This window comes from Chiloscyllium plagiosum, chromosome 36 (assembly GCF_004010195.1).
Source record: "Chiloscyllium plagiosum isolate BGI_BamShark_2017 chromosome 36, ASM401019v2, whole genome shotgun sequence".
NCBI lineage: Eukaryota > Metazoa > Chordata > Chondrichthyes > Orectolobiformes > Hemiscylliidae > Chiloscyllium > Chiloscyllium plagiosum.
Genome location: NC_057745.1, coordinates 6970233 through 6987927, shown reverse-complemented (window position 1 = coordinate 6987927; position 17695 = coordinate 6970233). Strand labels below are relative to the sequence as shown.

At 42.5% G+C, this 17695-nt stretch overlaps 1 protein-coding gene across 4 annotated transcripts in view; it reads right to left on the bottom strand.

Moving 5' to 3' along the window:
• Positions 1-17695, bottom strand: part of LOC122540918 (synaptic vesicle glycoprotein 2B-like) — a 199233-nt gene that overhangs the window by 129510 nt on the left and 52028 nt on the right. The window contains exon 1 of one of the 4 annotated variants that reach the window (XM_043677216.1): positions 516-751. The exons of 1 other annotated variant lie outside the window; for it this stretch is intronic. The gene's annotated coding sequence lies outside the window, so the exon portion shown is untranslated. Of the gene's footprint in view, positions 1-300; positions 392-515; positions 752-17695 lie in introns of those variants that run through there. 2 more of the 4 variants (XM_043677217.1, XM_043677218.1) reach the window with 2 other exon arrangements.

Sequence of the window (17695 nt, the reverse complement as noted above, 5' to 3'; positions counted from 1 at the left end):
AAAAGCCTTGCTGCACCTTGCAAAATCTCAGGGAGATATAACGCTGGTTTTTCACCAAAGAAGTTCATAAACTGCCCGAGTCCCATCTGGGTGTCTCTGCAATTAATCGAGCTCATCAGGAGGGGAATTACAATCCCCGTTTATACATAACCAGCGAACCAGGAAAACGAGACCATTGCACTATCGTAATAGATCAAACTCGTCGATGCAAATAAGGAGTGAGACAGACAAACACCCACAAAAAAAAACGTTGTAAGCAAGCATTTCTGACACTGTCTCACACAGAACGAAACCACAGACCTTTTCCTCACCTCCCAATAACAGAGCGAAGTGTGAATTCAGCACCAACACCTTTTTATCTCGTCCATAACTCCCTTCCAAGTTTCACAACTTGGGACCCAGCAAGCTTGCAGGAATTAAATTCCCACCTGCTAGTAAATAGCAGCTGAGGGCGGATTGGGGGAAAGGGGATTCAGAGCAGACGCTGAATGGCCAGAGGCACCCAGTGAACTTACCATCATAAACATGGTGACAGCATCTCCCACCTCCAGAGGCGACTGGCGGAGGTTCGACGATCACAAAATGGTCGTTAGCCGCTGGTAGGAGATTAAGATCCCGTGGCACGGAGTGGTCTTATCACGGAAATCATCAAACAGCGCTAAGCCCCTGGGTGTATACTGCTCCTCTCTCTCTCTCTGTCTGGTGGCAGCAGCAGCAGCAGTGGGGGTGGGGGAAGAGGGCAGAGAGTGTGAGAGAGATCCCGTGGCACGGAGTGGTCTTATCACGGAAATCATCAAACAGCGCTAAGCCCCTGGGTGTATACTGCTCCTCTCTCTCTCTGTCTGGTGGCAGCAGCAGCAGCAGTGGAGGTGGGGGAAGAGGGCAGAGAGTGTGAGAGAGAGAGAGAGAGAGAGAAAGAGATGCCGAGCCCACAAGTGGTCCAGCAGAATAAACAAGAATTCTCCGATGCTCAAACCGAACTCAGTTGTGACTGCATTCAGATGACACCGAGAGGCTTGTTCAGCTTTTAACTCTTTGCTGGCTGGCAGATTCTAATGCTAGAAACACTGCAATACCATTTCCTCACTTTTTCTTTCCCGGAAGGAAAATAGAAGTATTTATTATTTAACAAATTAAAAAAACCCAAAGAACTGCGGATGCTGGATATCACAAGTTGCTGGAAAATCCCTGACAGCATCTGTGGAGTGAAAGCAGAGTTAACGTTTCGGGTCCAGGGGACCCTTCTCCAGAACGTATTTATAATTTATTCTGTCTGCATTATGTTCCCTTACTGAACTGCAAACAGATATCAGCAGTCAAAGCTCACATCTTAAAAATGCCAGTCATGGGTTAGGTTTGGTGGAAGTATTGTGGTATTCCTGAATCAGAATTTTGTGGCTCCAAAACCTGAGGACATGACTCAAGCTAACAACTGAATAGGCCCCTAGACTCAGGCTGAAATAGAGGATTAGTAACAGCATTTTACCCCAACTTCAAGCCCCCCATGATTGATGCCCCAATACATAATATCTATATACCATCTTCCTGACAGACCTTTGTATTGGTGCAGGTGCTATCTTTGCAGATGCTTGCCTGAAGCACTCCCTACCTGTAAAAGATCACATGCACAGAGCAAAGAGCAGGGAATACCCCAGCCAATAATTATCCCTGTTTTGACACCCTTAAAAAATGAAATTAACCAAGGTTTTTGAGATCTGACCTTTTCTTTGCTGCATTTGCCAATATAGCACCACGCATTGAATTTTAATTATAATTTAGAAGATGTAAATGAGGGGCATGGAGAAGGTGAATGGCAGGTTTCTTTTTCCTAGGTGGGGGATTCCAAGACTAGGGGCATAATTTTAAGGTGAGAGGAGAAAGATTTTAAAAAGACATGAGGAGCAATTTTACACAGAGGGTGGTTCATGTGTGGAATGAACTTCCAGAGGAAGTGATGATTGCAGGTACTGTTACAATGTTTAAAAGACATTTGGATAAGTACATTTAATAGGAAAGTTTGGAGGATTACTGCCAAGTGCAGGCAGGTGGGACTAGTTTAGTTGGGATAATGGTTGGCATGGACTAGTTGGACTGAAGGATCTGTTTCCGTGCATTATAACTCTATAACTCTATCTTGTCAGAAGATGGACGCTATAGGACATGGTATCAACCACAGGGCACTTGAGGTGGAGAGCTGCCATCAATTCTCAGTTCATCCTGAGTTTCAGGGCCTATCGAATTAGCAGTGGTAGAGGATAAACCACTGTTGAATCCAGACAAGAAGAGGCACTTATCTTAGCAGCAAGATATAATTTATTGCATGATAGCAATAGATACAAGTTACACTGACTTGCTCGGCACAGTTACAAGGACTATCAGGAGCCAGTGATGTCACATTGGTCTGCATCCGAACCTTTTTGCTAGAATGTGTCTTTTCCATCCAAAGACTATGCAGCACCCATCAGATTGGGAGGAGCTTGGCGCAGCTTCAACACGAACTCTTTCAGACTCATTACCTTATACAGCAATGGAGTGGCTGAGAAAAGAAGGTTGTGAGGAGACTTAACAGAGATATTCAATGCACGAGGTGTCTGGATAGAGTTGATAGGAAGAAACAATTTCCACTCATTAAGGGATCAAGACTGAGATGGAACAGATTTAAATTAATTGCTAAAAAGACGAGATCAACATGAAAAAGTAATTCATCGTACCAATTGTAAATGTTGTAATGAGGTTGTGGTGGATGCAGCTTCAGTTGAAATATAGAAAAGGGAATTAGACAGATATCTGAAAGCTAAGAATGTAAGGGTTATAAGGAGAAGTCAGGAAAATGGTGCAAAGTGAACTGTTCATACAGAAAGTCATTGCAGATTCGATGGGCCGAATGGCCTCCTTCTGGTCTGTCACAGTTTGGTCACTCTGTAAAAATGGGTTTGACTTTGAGTCAGCTGATCTCAATGCAGATAGAAGTAGGTGGCCGACATTGAACACGACCAGACAGGATAGCAGCCTTTCTGGGTTTGAATCTAGTGAGGTTGGAGATTTCTAACAAAATCAAAAGCTGATAATGCTTTCAAGTCAGAAAGTGCAGAGAGAGTCTTCCTTTGATTTTAATCCAATGACACATGCTGGAGAGTCCATATGTGGACAACAGGGGTTGACAGATCAGGCCTGTTCTTTCAAAGACGATGAATGATAACAAATTCAACCCCAGCAGGAGTCAGCACTTTCCAAGCTGAGCGTCAAAATCTGGTATCAAAACTGCAGTAAATTTGTTCCAGGTCTCATTTACACTAATATCACCCTATGCATAGAGTCATTACAAACCATTTCAATGGACGCTCAGGTCCCTAGCCACCATCTTCATTACAAATGGCAAATATTCTAGCAAATGTTTAAGTCTTGCAATGACCTTCTGACCACATGTCCACACCATCACCAAGATCCCATTTCTATCCTTGGAATATCACCGGATTTTGCTTATTCACTGCTGCAAGGCTCATTCATGTTTCTATTATTCTGGACTTGATTACTCTGGTACACTTCTGGATGGCATCCTAGCATCTATAAACATAAGGTCATCCAAAACTCTGCTGTCTGTGACTTTGCAACAAGTTTATGCTCCCAGCTGCACTCACAGAATTGCATTGGCTTCGAGTCAACTAACCCTTTGATTTTAATAATTCTCATCCTGGTTAACAAATCCTTCCATGGCCTCATCCTTCCCCAACTCTATAATCTTCTTTAGCCCCACAGCATTCTGAAATGACTGTGCTCATCTAACGATAGCCTTTTGACTTGAATTTCTCACCATTGATGCATCTTCAGCTGTTCTGTAAAAACCTTTTCCCTACTTCAATGGAGGCTGGGTGATGGAATATGTTTAAGGCTGAGCTAAACAGATTCTTGGTTGAGAACAGGTGACACAAAGGCTCCATTGTTAGCACTGCTGCCTCATTGCACCAGGGATCTGGGATCAATTCCAGCCTTGAGCAACTGTCTGTGTGGAGTTTGCACATTGTCTGTGCGAGTTTCCTCTGGGTGCTGTGGTTTACTCCCACAGTTCCAAGATGTGCAGGTTAGATAGATTGGCTGTGCTAAATAGCCCATTGTGTCCACAGATGTGCAGGCTCAGTGGATTAGACATAGGAAATGCAGTTTATAGCAATAGAGGAGTTGGACTGGATGACTTCAGAGAGCCGGTATAGACTCGATAGGCCGAATGGACTGCTGCTACAATATAGGGATTCTAAGATGTTAAGGATTCTAATGGGTATCTGAATGTTGGAGTACACAGAAAAGTGAAGTTGAGTCCATAAGCAGATCAGCAGAATCTTCTTAAATAGTGGAGCAGGTTTGAAGGGCTTAATGGCCTATTCTGGTCTCTAATTTGTGTGTTTACATGTTCATATGTTTCAGTTGCACCACCTCCCAAAAGCTCTTGATTCTAAATCCTCTTTTCCTCCCTTTAAGATTTTCCTTAAATGCCACCTCTTGGGCCTAACACTCATCTATAAACTCTAATATCATCTTACATACCTCTGTATCCATTTCTGCTTCACCCCACTCCCAGGACTTGCCTCGGGATAGTTTATTATGCCAATGGTATTACATTAATATGAGCTTCTCATTCAGAATGAATACCTCTCAGAAATCATTCTATATGCAGACTCAAAGTTATATAAGGAATGTGAAGTTTGACTTGGACAGGAAATTTGCAAATATGGCGAATCACATTGTACATTTGTTATACATCTGTTATAGATGTGACATTCATATGTGATGATTTCATTGGAATGTTGCAGCAAGCACATCCTGTAATGGGTGGACAGAACTATTCAGGTAGGCAAAAGTGAGGACTGCAGATGCTGGAAATCAGAGTCTAGATGAGAGTGGTGCTGGAAAAGCACAGCAGGTCAGGCAGCATCTGAGGAGCAGAAAAATCGATGTTTCAGGCAAAAGTCCTTCATCAGGAGTGAACTATTCAGCCTGCTTTATCTCCCCACCCAGGTCCATTTTCACCTTCCTCCCTTTCAAGCCCAGTAAAGAGCTGCAGGTTTATGCTTCCTGGCTGAGATGGAAAACTGGGCGAACCAAATTTTAAGTCCTTACCAGTGGCAGAACATTTCAGTTCACAATCTGTAGGACAAGACTGTAATGTTTCTTCAGATAAGATAACTTAAGCCCCATACATAGGAATATAATCAGTTTACCCTTTGTTTCACTGTTACTGGTGACCTATTAGCTTGAAATGATTATATTGTACCTTGACCATACCTGATACTAGCACTTTACAACTTCAGGAATTAGAGGACTAGGTATTCTGGGCTGATCATTTTTACCCTACCAATATCTCAGAGTGCTGAGCACACTTATAGTACCACCAAGCCTACGATCATAAGTATAAGAATCAGGAGCAGGAGTAGGCCATTTGGCCCATCTAGCCTGCAGTGCAATTCAATAAGTTTATGAGTTTCATTGGAGCCTTAACTCCACTTTTCAAGTTGCCTACCATAGCTGTTAAAAGTTCTTCCTAACTCACCTTTGATTGAGCTCCACTGATCTCTTGGGAAGAAAAGTCTAAAGACTGCTGACGTACTGAGAGAAGAAATTCTTCCTTATCTCCACCAAAGTGTGCCCCTTGTTTTTATTCACCCATGAAAGGAAACATCCTTTCTAGTTCAGTAAAGAACTGCAAGTTCAAGCATTCTGGTCTTTCAGTATCTATGCTGTCAAGTCTTTCCAGGATTATATATCTTTTAACATGATCACACCACTCGACTGATCAGGGTTCAAACCAAAGACTGTCAGTACTGAATGGCTTAATACCAAACGAGATGTTTATCTATTGCTTCACAAAACAATAGCACTATATTGTTGGGCAAGAAATAACTGAAAAATGTCAACAGATGTTCCTGCCAATTCTGCTAACTGCTGACATTTTGTTTCCAGGTATTTTTCTCTTCCTCTGGAATATAAATACATGAGTTTTGCTATGAACCATTGTAACAGTCTTCTGTTTGGGAAACTTAATGACACTGAACATGAAATTGTAGGGGATGGATAAGAGATAGAGAATATAAATTTGCCATCTGTCAAGATTAAATGAATATGTTTTACTGTTTCTACAAAGCAATTTAATATGGGTCTTTTAATATGTGGCTAGACTAATAATCCAAAGACCCAGGCTCTTGGGACAGAGGTACAAATCCAACCATGCTGCAGGTAGAATTGAAATTTAGTTCACAAAACCTCAGATTGTAAAGCTAGTCCAAAAGACCATATGATATAGGAGCAGAATTAGGTAATTCGGCCCATTGACTGTTCTGCCATTTGATCATGGCTGATATGTTTCCCAAGCCCATTCTCCTCCTCATAACTCTTGATCCCCTTACCAATCAAGATTTTATCTATCTATGTCTTCAAGACACTCAATGACTTGGCTGCCAAAACCTTCTGTGGTAATGAGTTCCTTAGTTTCTGACTGGAGGAATTCCTCTTCTTAGCAGTTCTAAAGAGTTGTCCCTTCACTTTGAGAACGTTCCCTTTGGTCTTAGTCTCTCCTACGAGTGGAAACATCTTCACTATGTCCACTCTATCCAGGCTTGCCAGTATTCTGTACGTTTTAGTGAATCTCAGCAATAGTGACCATGAAAATTTTGTCTATTGTCATGAAAACACATCTGGTTCATTAATGATTTAAAGAGAAAGAAATATGCAATTCTAACTTGGGTTCAGGTGAAATTGCGATAGTCCACTCTCTCATTTGTGGTTAGGACTGCAGCCTCACAGCACCAGGGACCTGGGTTCAATTCCACCCTTGGGTGACTGTCTGTGTGGAGTTTGCACATACTCTCCATGGGTTTCCTCTGGGTGTTTTAAATTGCCCATCATGTCCAGGGATGTGCTGGCTAGGCGGATTAGCAGCAGTAAATACAGGGTTACAGGGATAGGGTAGGGGTGTGAGTATGGGTGAGTTGCTCTTCAGAGGGTCAGTATGGACTTGATAGGTCGAACAGTCTGGTTCCACATTGTAGGGATTCCATGATTCTATGATTAGAGAGTGCTTCATGGTAATCTCAACCAGTGCAGGGATTGAACCCACACTGTTGGCATTACGCTGCATAACTAATCAATCACCCAGCAAACTGAGTTGGTCTAACCCACCTCCCAATCCACAGCAAGCTGGTTGACGTTTAACTGCCCTCTGGAGGCAATCACTTAGTGATATTATGACAAGATTGTTAATCTAGAAACCCAAGTCATGTTCTGGAGACCCAGGTTCAATCCTGTCAAGACAGATGGTGGAAGTTCAATTCAATGAAAATTTGAAATTACAAGTTTAATGATGACCATGAAACCATTCTCAATTAGAGTCATAGAGATGTACAGCATGGAAACAGACCATTCGGTCCAACCCGTCCATGCCGACCAGATATCCCAACCCAATCTAGTCCTACCTGCCAGCACCTGGCCCATATCCCTCCAAACCCTTCCTATTCATATACCCATCCAAATGCCTCTTAAATGTTGCAATTATACCAGCCTCCACCACATCCTTTGGCAGCTCATTCCATACAGGTACCACCCTCTGCGTGAAAAGGTCTCTTTTATATCTTTCCCCTCTCACCCTAAACCTATGCTCTCTAGTTCTGGACTCCCCGACCACAGGGAAAAGACTTTGTCTATTTATCCTATCCATGCCCCTCATAATTTTGTAAATCTCTATTAGGTCACCCCTCAGCCTCCGACGCTCCAGGGAAAACAGCCCCAGCCTGTTCAGCCTCTCCCTGTAGCTCAGATCCTCCAACCCTGGCAACATCCTTGTAAATTGTTGGAAAAACCCATCTAATTCACTAATGCTCTTCAGTGGAAGGAGGTTGCCATACTTACCTAATCTGGCCTACATGTGACTCCAGACCCACAGCAATGAGGATGACTCTTAACTGCTCTCAGGGCAATAGGCATATGTAAGGAATATTGGCCAGGCCAGCAATTCCCACATCTCATGAATGAATCAAAAAATGGCCTGGAGAACCACTCAGTTCAAAGGCAATTCTGGATAGTCAACAAAGTAGGACTTTTAGTAAGTCCAAAAGGCGTAATTCAACTGTGACCCTCCAGGAATGCAGGAAGTACTGGAGGGAAACTAAGAAAGCAATTAGAAGCGGAAAAACAGGGCATGAGAAAGATCTTGTGACAGAATTAGGAAGAATCCTAAGATATGTTATAAGTACTGTGACAATGCCGTCCCTTTAACAAGATTATGTTGTCCTTGTTTTTTTCTTTCAGAGGGGTTGTAAATGCAGAGTTGGCGAGAAGTCTGGCTTGGGTGGGTTTTAGGGCCAATTTGTTTGTAGGTAACAGATGCTGCCTCAGGCAAAAAGCTTTCAACTTTAAAAAAAATTGTATAATGAAAGGGTCAGTTCTACCAGCTCAGCTTTTCACTGGTTTGGTTTGGTTTGTTTTGTTTTTTTTCAGCAGTCTGGCTGTTCACTGAAAGCAGGCAGTCAGTTTGAGGCTGCTGGTTAAAGAAACAGCTACATGGAAGAGGGTGTTCCATGCTGAATCTCTCTGCCACTTCTCTCTCTCTCTCTCTCCTGTAAGACCCTATGTTTGATTTTACCTTTTGTGCCAAGGGGTGTTTATGGGGATTGTTGAAAGTACTTGGAACAGCATCATTAAGTTGGGATAATCGCTTAGGTTTTTGGATAGGTTAAGTTTTTCTATATTCTGTTCTCTTTTGTTTGGGTTTCATTCAGTAATCTTGCAAATAAATTCTATTTAATTTAAAACTAATTGGGTGGGGTAGCTGCATCCCTCCTGGAATATCCATTTTACACCTGCTTAAAACAATGAGCAAAGTTAGGGTCTGGGCTACTTTCTTGAAATGTTTTGAGGGGGTCTGGCCTCGTCCATAATAATACATTAAAGGGAAAGGCTTACCAGGGAAAGATTATGGCCCATTAGGTACCAACGGGCAACCTGTGTGTGAAACTGGAGGATATTGGAAGGGTATTGAAAGAATACTTCTCTTGGGTCTTCACTCCAGGAAAGGAAAACGTTGGTATGGAATTCGGGAAAAGGGACTGTGAGGAACTTACACATTTGTTATGGGAAATGGGGAGGTAATGGAGGCTCCACTGGTCTTACAAATAGACAAATCCCCTGGCCTCGATGAATTGTATTCCAGGCTGCTATGGGAGGTGAGGCAGGAAATTGCAGGGGCTCTGATACAAATTTTCAATTCCTCTCTGCTCATGGGGAAGTGCCAGAGGACTGGAGGATGGCTAATGGTTGCCGCTTTTTAAGAGGGATGATAAAGATGAACCAGGAAATTACATCTTGGTGAGTCTCATGTCAGTGTTCGGGAAACTATTGGAGAAAATTCTGAAAGATCAAATTAGTACCCACTTGGACAGATATGGTTTAATTAGGGATGGTCAGCATGCCTTTGTCAGAGGGAGGTCATGCCTGACAAATGTGTTAGCATTTTTTGATCTTGTGATCAAGTGTGTAATTATTCACAGATCCCTGAAATTGGCAGAGCACGTGAATAGAATTGTTAAGAAAATATATGGTTTTCTTACTTTCATCAGTTATGGTATAGAGTATAAGAGCAAGGAGGTAATGCTGCTGACAGGGTTGGAGGATCTGAGCTACAGGGAGAGGCTGAACAGGCTGGGGCTGTTTTCCCTGGAGCGTTGGAGGCTGAGGGGTGACCTTATAGAGGTTTACAAAATTATGAGGGGCATGGATAGGATAAATAGACAAAGGCTTTTCCCTGGGGCAGGGGAATCCAGAACTAGAGGGCATAGGTTTAGGGTGAGAGGGGAAGGATATAAAAGAGACCTAAGGGGCAACTTTTTCACGCAGAGGGTAGTACATGTATGGAATGAGCTGCCAGAGCATGTGGTGGAGGCTGGTACGATTGCAACATTTAAGAGGCATTTGAATGGGTATATGAATAGGAAGGGTTTGGAGGGATATGGGCCAGGTGCTGGCAGGTGGGACTAGATTGGGTTGAGATATCTGGTCGGCATGGACGGGTTGGACCGAAGGGTCTGTTTCCATGCTGTACATCTTTATGACTCTATGTACAGAGCGTTGGTCAGGTCACAGCTGGAGTACTGTGTGCAGTTCTGGTCACCTCACTACAGGAAGGATGTGATAGCACTAGAGGGGGCACATGGGAGGTTCACCAGGATGTTGCCTGGGTTGGAGAAATTGAGCTATAAGGAGAAACTAGATAGGCTCGGATTGTTTTCTCTAGAGCAGAAAAGGCCTAGGGGGACATGATTGAGGTGTATAAGATTATGAGGACTGTGGACAGGGTGAATAAAGAGCAGCTGTTCACCATGGCTGAGGGGTCAATCAGGAGAGGGCATAGTTTTAGGGTAAGGGGCAGAAGATTCAGAGGGGAGTTTCATTCCACGGTGTTGGGAACCTTGAATGCAGTGCCTGGGAAGATAGTGGAGGGTGGAAACCTTACAACCTTAAAAAATATTTGGGTGAGCATTTCAAATATCATAACATGGGACAAGCGCAAGAAATTGGGATTAGCACGCGTTTAGTGGTAGTTGTGTCAGTGCAGACTCGATGGGCTGATGGGTCTTTTCTGTTGTGTATGAAACTATGATCTATAGAAAACAAATGCTGGCATTGGCAGAGATACCCACATCCACTGAAAGTATAAAGGAAACAAAATAAGATAGGATGTCTGCTTTGTAATGTTCTGGATGATTGCAACTGAATTGCTAAGGCATGATCAATGAATCTACCTGCAGCCAATTCTGTTCTCCAGTGTGCTACAGATTACTGTGCTGCAATATTATTTTTGTGATATTCATTAGACTCTCACTGATGGAAAATATTCAGGAACAACTGTGACAAGTTAAATGTCCCTAGCCATTTCTCAGGAGGTGAAGGGAATGGAAATGGGATTGGGTAACAAGCAAGAGATGGAAACTTCATACATGAAAAAAACAACAGAAGATGCAGTGGTGTAGAGGTATTGTCATCAGGCTAATGATTCAGAAAACCAAGCCAATGCTTTGGAGGTATTCAAATCTGACTATTGGCAGTTGGTGAATATAGAACACTATAGCACAGGAATAAGTCATTTGGCCCACTATGCCTGTGCCAACCATGATGCTATTCTAAACTAATCCCATCTTCCTGCAAGTGGTCCGTATCCCCCTATTCCCTAACTGTTCTTATGTCTGTCTAAATGCCTCTTAAACATTGCTGGTGTATTAGCTTCTGCACCCCATGGGCAGAGTGTTTGAGCACCTGCTATCCATTGCAAAAAAAATTTCCCTGCACATCTCTTTTAAACTTTCCCTTTCACCTTAAACTAATGCGCCCTACTATATGTAGCATTCCCAGTATTGGAATAAACCCTCTGACTATCCACTTTATTTCTGACTCCCACAATTTTATATACTCCTATCAGGTCACCTATCAGCCTCCAATGCTCTAGCGAAACAATCCAAGTTTGTTCAACCATCTCCTTTTTGCTAATACACTCCAGTCCTAACAAAACTCTTTTGCACCTGCCCCAAACATTTAAACCTGAATAAAGGGTTCCAAAGAGATTTACCAGAGATATTGCTGGGAATGGAAGGTTTGAGTTATGGGACTTCTATCATTGAAGCCTAGGAGTTTGAGGAGTGACCTTATAGAGGTTTATAAAATAATGAGGGGTATAGATAAGGTGTCTTTTCCCAAGAGTGAGGGATTTCAAGACTAGGGAGCATATTTTTAAGGTGAGAGGAGAAAGATTTAAAAAAGACATGAGGGGCAATTATTTTTCCACAGAGAGTGGTTTGTGTGTGGAATGAATTTCCAGAGGAAATCATAGATACGGGTACAGTTACAACATTTAAAAGGCATTTAGGTAAGTACGTGAATAAGAAATATTTGAAGGAATATGGGCCAAGCAGAGGCAGGCAGGAATAGTTCAGTTTGGGATTGTAGTCGGCATGGACTAGTTGGACCGAAGGGTCTGTTTCTGTGCTGTGTCTGACTCTATGACTCTGAAAGACTGGATTATTGATGACTTTATAACCACTGTCAATTGCCATCCAAACCCATCTGGGTCACTAAAGTTCCTTCATGGAAGGAAAACAGCCATTCAGCCTGGCCAAAATGTGACTCCAGGCCTGCAGCAATGGAATTGACTCTTAACTGCCCACTGGACAATTATAGATGGGCAATAAACACTGGCACACAAAAGAAATGCCCACATCCCATAAATGAATAACAAAAATGTTGTGAAGATGAAGTGTGAATTAACAAGGAAGAGAGGTTGAGAGATTGTTCAGTGAGAAGATACAATAGAATTGAATGGTTATGAGTTAGGCTTGTCCTTGGAGAGGGTAGGATTGCTGGAGAAGTTTAGTTTCTTGCTAAGAAAACCAGAAGGTTATCAGGGGCGGGGCAATCAAATCAGCCATGATCTTATTGAATTGTAGAGCAGGCTCAAAGGGCCGAATGGCCTACTCCTGTTCCTAAATCTGATATTTGCATGAACGAACTGCAAAGTGTGAGGCTCAAAAGATTAAAGATAGAGAAGCAGACATGGTGGAAGTTTTGAAAGATTGCTGATACATTAGAAAGAGGCCAAGGTGGATGATCTGCTCAACATTTCCAAACAAAAATGGTTGCAAATACTTCAATCCTGCCTTCTGCACTCTTGTATTAAATTTGGACCTCATTAAGCATATATGCATTCACGGCAATGTTTTCAGGGCTCAGAGCCCTTACAGTATCCAGCGCCTTTAGCCATTTCGTGATATCACATGGAGGAAATAGAATTGGCTGGAGACTGGCTTCTGTGATGCTGGTGATCTCCAGACAGATCATCTGTTTAAAACTTCTGACTGAAGATTGTTGCTGATATTTCAGCCTTATGTTTTACACTGATATCCTGGGCTCTCCTATCATAAGAGGATAAGGATATTTGTGGAGCTTCTTCCTCCACTGAGTTTAATTACACATCGCCATTCATGACTGGATATGGCAGGACTGCAGAGCTTAGATCTGGCTCGTTGATTGTAGAATCACTTAGCTCTGTCTATCACTGGGCGCCTATGCTGTTTGACATGCAAGTCATCCTGTATTGTAGCTTCACCAAGTTGACACTTTGTTGTTAGGGGCTGTTCCCCCACCCCCCGTTCTTCATGAGACCAAAATTGAATACCATACATGGCTTGATGGTAATGGTGGAGTTAGGGCAATGCTGGACCTTTGGGAATTGTAGTTGAAAAATGTGATGCTGGAAAAACACAGCAGGCCAGGCAGCATCCGAGGAGCAGGAGAATCGACGTTTCGGGCATAAGGAAATTCAGGTATTCCTGAAGAAGTCGATTCTCCTGCTCCTCAGATGATGCCTGGCTTGCTGTGTTTTTCCAGCATCACATTTTTCAACTCTGGTCTCCAGCATCTGCAGTCCTCACTTTCTCCTTTGGGGATTGTGTTTGAGTAGAATTCTGCTATTGCTGATGTCCCTCAGATGGATGCTCAGTCTTGAGTTGTTAGATCTAATCAAAACCAATTTAACACAGTGATCGTGCCACACAACGCAATGGAATGAAAAGACTTTATCTCCACAAGGACTGTGTGGTGGTGGTCACTCCTACTGATACTGTCATTGACAGGCAGATTAGTGAAGATGAAGTCAAGCTATGCCCTTTATCACTCAACCGCTGGGTCAATTGTGGTGCTGCCGAGCCACTCTTGGTGATGGACATGTAAGTCCCCTACCCAGAGTACAAGCTGTGCTTTGACTACCCTCAATACTTCCTCCGAGTGGGACTCAATGTGGAGAACTGATTCATGGGACGCAACTTGGAGAACTGATTCATGGACACAGCATGGAGAACTGATTCATGGGACAAAAATCTCGATAGTAGCACAAGCTCACACTGCCCATTCAGGAGTTGATTTGTAGTTTGTTTCACTCTATCCTGCAAAAGCTTGGCAGATTAAGCTAAAAAATAGAATGGATAATCATAGCCACATCAGTTTTAAAATGGACAGCTAATTTGAGTCACAACATTATCAACAAACATTCGGTTTGCCCCCTGTAAGTGGACAGTGTGGGAAAAGCAACAGCAGAGCAGAAATGCATGTGATGATTCCTAACAAGACTTCGGTGTTTATCCAGAAACTGAAAAGGATGGGAGTTTCCTTCAATGGCAAAGACATCAATCCAAATCACATAAAGTCCATTTTAATTTCTCTAAGCAGGAAAAAAAGGTTTCATCATGATCTTTAATTGTGCTGCATCATCAGTTCATGAATGTACTTCCCTTCAGTTGTCCCCCTAATCAGGAAGATTTGAGTGTTATATGGCTGCCATTAATTATACCTTCATTAACTGATTGCTGTTGGACCTCCCAACAAGATCCAGTTGCAGCCCTCAGCAGTTTGCTTTTCTGCATTGCGTCACTTGCACCTGACAAGGGCTGCACTTAACAGCGAGAAGACCGGAGATGGGTCTGTGGTTTGTGTCCCTTCTCAGCTTCTCATTGAAACAATTTACTGGGAGGAGTTAAGCAGCTAATTCTACCTGAAATTGTTATGCCGGACAAAAATCTTTGCATCTCTCAGTTTCACTGCCCATTCTTTTAGGGGTCTTGCAAGCTTGGTACAGTCTAAAATGTTATTCTGAAGAGCAGAACCCATATATACATGTAAAGCTGCTTAATTCAATGGGTGGCTAAGTCACTGAAAGAGGATTATGGAGACACAGCAAGCTGCTTCCCAAAAATAGCTCAGCCCGCTCTTACTCATTTGTTTGTTTCATTTTTACCGATTCTATTTTTGCATTCTGTTTAGGTATCAAGGATTTACACTTTGAGAAGTCCCCATACCAAAATGTTCCATTAATGTAATATTTTTAATATGGTGAGGGGTGGCGAAAGATCTGAACTTGTCACTAAGTCTGCTGACAGATTGGCATTCAAGCTTTTTTCATCAATCACAGCAGGTTTCCTGCCTGAGCTGATCCCCAGTGACTGAGGTGATCATTACAATATAATCAGTGATGTACCTGACCCCATTGTAAGTAATGTATGCTAGCATTCTCCAAATGTGACTCTGTGAAAAACAGTACATTGTGTACTTTGCCATATTAAACCTTGGCTCTGGTACGTGTGGTGTGACGATTTAATTATACTTGACTATTTCTACGTGTCAGTGCACAGAAACAAATATTACTATACCACACACAGCAGAGGCAAGATGTACTCTGTGGCTTGAACAGAAAATAAATTTGGAGAAAATTATTTAAAATGCAATAAAGGAAGATTACATAGGCATGCTTTAGCACTTTGCCTGTGCCTCAGGACTGACTGTGAGACAAATGGAGCAGCCCAGCATGAGAGTACTCAGTGATGGACTACGGACAACTTTGTAAGGAGGCCTTGTGAGAAGCAGCAAAGATGCTAATCCATCTGTGATTGCACAGACATATGCCAGGCCCTCTTCCCTTTTGCCCCACAGTGATTCAGAGCAGTGTCCAATTTCTGACCAAGTCTGCTAAGCTGGTTGTTGTTTATAGCAGGGCTGGTGTGTATTTCATTAAACTAAAGGGCTGGAGGTTGGACATTTCTGCTTACATGAGAAAGGTCACTAAGTAGAATTAACAGTCAATGACATGGCTTTGCTGGATGATCTCAGGCTTTGCTGACTTCTGAATGTCTCACTTTGAGGATCCTAATTCCCAGTACAGAGACATTAGATTTTTAGCAAGGAGTTTCTGTTTACAAAAGGGTAGTGAATTGTGGAGGGCAAAAGATTGCCACGTAACTCAAAAGTTTTATTTTATGTGACATCTGCACTCATTGCATTTGAGTTTTATAGGACTATAGAACTGTAAAGTGATTACTGTACAACACAACCCATTTCTGTGTAGTGTCTGAGCTGGCTCCTTGCAAAAGCAACTGAGCTAATTGTGCTTCTTCACTGTTTCCTCAGACAATTATCTAACTCGCTTTTGAAAGCCACAATCGAGTTTGCTTCCACCAGAACCTCAGGTAGGACATTCCAAAACCTAATCAATCCCTGTATGAAAAGGGTTTTCCTCATGCCACTTATAATTTTTTTACAAATCTCATTAAATCGGCGCCATCTGGTTCTAGATCCTACCAACAATGTAAACAGCTTCTCCCTATCAATGTTGTCCTCATGTAAAATCTCATCTCTAAAGAGAACAGTCTCAATTTCTTTAATCTACCCACATCATTGAAGTGCCTCATTTCTGGTGTTTTACTGTTCAACATCTATCGACCGAAGCAGGAGTCAATCTGTCTTCCATAGTTATTTATTAGCATTTCATATTTCAATGCAAACTCCAGTCTGTTCTCTCCCCTACATGTGGAAAACCAGCCTTTTTTTTTCATTTTAAAGTCCCAATACAAGATTAATCAGAAACACAGGTCATGAAATCACAAACACAGCCCACTAGGGCTGTGTGACAATAACACAATATCAAAAAAGTAAGGAAAAGAAAGAGAGGGAACTGAATTCAAACAGTAATAGTTGGGGGTAGGGTGGAAACAAGCCTTTTTTTTATTGAAAGCCTATCACCAAATCATCCAAACAACTGACCAAACAATATCAACTCAACTACCAAGGTGCTGTTACATTACCGAAAATGTTAAAGGATAGGAAGGGATGGAGGGGAAATTAAAACCGAGGTGGAGGTTGGGGAGAAATAATGCACTCCTATGCTCTTTGGAAATAAACCCTTAACTATATTCTCCAATGAAATCAACTGCTCTCTATTTTATTTGGAGCATGGTCTGGAGGGGTTCTTGTGGTAGAGTGGTAGTGCTCCTGTCTCTGAGCCAGGAGATGCAGCTTCAAGTCCCAACCGACCCAGAGATGTGTAGTAACATCTCTTGAATAGGAAATACATGGAATGTTATTGATTCATTCTTAAAGGGACCATTATTTACAACATGGTCACCTTTAATCATTCTTGTAACTCTTTTCTGCATTCTTCTAAAGCATTCACATCCTTCCTAAACTGGGAGACCACAAATTGGACTCGATGAACTCATTACTTCCTGAGAACATAAAACTGTGGACCTTCTTACCACCCACAGTCTTCCATCCCTTCTATTATGTCCAGGGTCTTAAGAGGCAGCCAGGCTGGTATCTTCTACAAAGAAAACTTGACCTTTCATCATAGTAACCCACTTACAGAAGGAAATGAATAGATTCAATCCTCAAGTTTATGGCCATGGGAAATGCTGGGTTTCATGGCCAGGCTGGGATGTTCTTCAGAAGGTCTGTGTAGACTTGATGGCCCAAATGGTCTGCTTCCCCACTGCAGGGATTCTATGATTCTATGATTCAAATTTTTAATTACAAGGTGGCTAAACTATTCTTCAATTTGATTTCTTTGCCTTTGCTATATAAATCCTTTTCTGAAAATGTGTTGCTGGAAAAGCGCAGCAGGTCAGGCAGCATCCAAAAAGCAGGAGAATCGACGTTTCGGGCATGAGCCCTTCTTCAGGAATGAGAAAAGTGTGCCAAGCAGGCTAAGATAAAACGTAGGGAGGAGGGACTTGGGGGAGGGGCGTTGGAAATGCGATAAGTGGACGGAGGTCAAGGTGAGGGTGATAGGCCGGAGTGGGGGTGGGGGCGGAGAGGTCAGGAAGAAGATTGCAGGTTAGGAACG